Source organism: Lithobates pipiens, unplaced genomic scaffold, assembly GCF_037356315.1.
Source record: "Lithobates pipiens isolate NorthernLeopardFrog02 unplaced genomic scaffold, aLitPip1_a1.2 Scaffold_18, whole genome shotgun sequence".
NCBI classification, from domain to species: Eukaryota; Metazoa; Chordata; class Amphibia; order Anura; family Ranidae; genus Lithobates; species Lithobates pipiens.
The window spans coordinates 578,339,362-578,341,979 of record NW_027507758.1 but is presented as its reverse complement, the minus strand read 5'-3'; the positions used below and the strand labels follow the sequence as shown (position 1 = coordinate 578,341,979).

Sequence of the window (2,618 nt, the reverse complement as noted above, 5' to 3'; positions counted from 1 at the left end):
CATTGCAGAATTGACCTAGGAACACTCACTTCAGAGGAGTTTGGAAGAAGGGCGATTGAGTCAGCTCTCTTGCATTTCCTTAAAGCTTTCTTTCGAAGCATTACCCACCCTAGTGTTAGCTATTTATTTTATCACAGGTATGCTGCCATGGAGGCACCAGGAAAACAGAAAATTGTTTCATACTTACCGTAATTTTACTTTCCTGGTGCCTATCCATGGCAGCATACATGCCCTCCCATGGTATTCGATATAATAGGAGAATGCTAGGGGGGTATGGTTGTCATTTTTATAAGTTATTAACTATCCTGAGGGGAGGACTCTGGGGGCAGAGCTTATCACAGGTATGCTGCCATGGATAGGCACCAGGAAAGGAGGAAAATTACGGTATGAAACAATTTTCCGTTTTGTCATCACTAAAATGTTAGTGTTTATTTTCCCTAATTAAAATTCTTTATTTTTACAGCTAAATGTCATTTAAGTAGCCTGTTCAATTATTTTCACATTTTAATGTGTTTGAGAAAAGAAAAAAAAAAAATCTGTGAAAACATCACAAAACAGTCCTGCAGTATAGCAGCATATTTCTCACAATGGTGAGAGCTCATTTATATGGCACCAACACAGTATATGCGTTGCTTTATTAACCCTTTCATGACTAAGCCTATTTTAGACATTTGGTGTTTATAGATTAAAATCTGTATTTTTTGCTAGAAAATTTATTAGAATCCCCAATTATATATATATATATATATATATATATATATATATATATATATATATATATATATATAAATATAAATATATTTTAGCAGAGAATAAAATGTCGATTGTTAAAATATTTTATGTCACACGGTATTTGTGAAGCAGTGTTTTAAACACAACTTTTTGGGAAAAGGGACACTTTTATGAATTAAAAAAAACAAAACAGTAAAGTCAGCCCAATTTTTTTGCATAATGTGAAAGATGATGTTACGCCGAGTAAATAGATAAACATGTTACACTTTATAATTGCACGCACTCGTGGAATGACGACAAACTACGGTACCTAAAAATCTCCATAGGCGACGCTTTACATTTTTTTTTTAAAGTTACCAGGTTGGAGTTAGAGGAGGTCTAGTGCTAGTATTATTGCTCTTGCTCGGACGATCGCAGCGATACCTCACGTGTGATTTGAACACGTTTACATATGTGGGTGCGAATTCCATATGCGTTTTATTTGCTGCGCGAGCTCGCGGCAACGGAGGCACTTTCAATTTTTATTTCTTATTTATTTTAAAATTAATACATTTAAAAAATAATAATAATTTCTGATCACTTATTGCTGTCACAAGGAATGTAAACATCCCTTCTGACAGTAATAGGTGGTGACAGGTACTCTTTATGGAGGGATCAGGGGTCTAAAAGACCTCCAATCCCTCCTTTGCACTTCAAAGTCTTCAGATTGCCGTTTTCAGCAATTCTGAATACTGTACATATTTTTTTTTTTTAAACAGGCGCCATTGGCAGCTGAGTTAACGGGAAGCGACGTCATTTCCGTGTTTACAATTAGGAGACTGGAATGAAGCTGCTTACAGCTTCATTCCAGTCTGTCCCTAGCCGCCAGAAGCGGCAGATTGTTGAACGTGAGCCCCAGTAAGAGCAGCGGGAGGGGGGTGTTCCCTCTTACTCCTCCGGTATAACAGCCGAGCAGCTTTTAGCCGCATTGGTTGTGATCACTGGAAAGCCAATCGCCGGCTCTAAAAAAAACAGTACCGGGATGATGCCACTGGTTGCTGGTGAAGTTTAGGATGGGGGTCCCTCCCACTTGGTTAAAATGGGCGTTGCTCTAAGTTAGTGTGGTTAGCATCTGAGAGGAACGAGGGATGGAGGGACAGCAGGCCCAGATCCTACACATCTGCGTACGCTTGGTGGCAAGGGGTTATATAAAAAGGGAGAGAACAATTCTAACATGATGCAATCTAACTTACTCTCTCTGCAACAAGTGGGAGTGTTCAGGTACAGCCTGGCCTGTAGCGTTGGTGGTATAGTGGTGAGCATAGCTGCCTTCCAAGCAGTTGACCCGGGTTCGATTCCCGGCCAACGCAAAATGTATTTTGCAAAAATAGAGCATTCTTTTGCTTGTATTTCATCACCAAAGTTTTTTGTTATATGAACGAAAAAAGACTGAATATTAAAAAATATATATATTTTTTTTTTACTCTGCCTTAAACCATTGAATAAAAAAAATGAAATCAAATGCTTTCATAAATTTAGGTCACAATGTCTGTCATATGTCTTTGGTAAAAAAAAAATTCCCAATAAGCATATATTGATTAGTTTGCATTAAAATTATAGCATAGTATATAGTGGACAACCGAGGCATTCATGGACATCACTGGATAGAGAGGGGCTCAGGTAAGTACTGGGGGGGGGGGGGGGGGCGGCAAAAGCGGGCTGCTGCACACAGGGTTTTTTTAATCTTAACGCATAGAATATATAAACATAAAAAACCTCCTAACCACTAAGCTTTTCCAGTAAAACCTAGAACCTGATTGAATTCCCTCATGTACTCCTCGTTAGTATAGTGGTAAGTATCCCTGCCTGTCACGCGGGAGACCGGGGTTCGATTCCCCGACGGGGAG

General features: G+C 39.0%; 2 non-coding genes across 2 annotated transcripts; both read left to right on the top strand.

Annotated features, from left to right (window-relative positions):
* Positions 1-2,009: 2,009 nt before the first annotated feature.
* TRNAG-UCC (transfer RNA glycine (anticodon UCC)) lies at positions 2,010-2,081 on the top strand. The gene has a single exon. It is a non-coding gene; the product is annotated as a tRNA-Gly (tRNA).
* A 465-nt stretch (positions 2,082-2,546) lies between these two features.
* Positions 2,547-2,618, top strand: TRNAD-GUC (transfer RNA aspartic acid (anticodon GUC)). Its single transcript has one exon. It is a non-coding gene; the product is annotated as a tRNA-Asp (tRNA).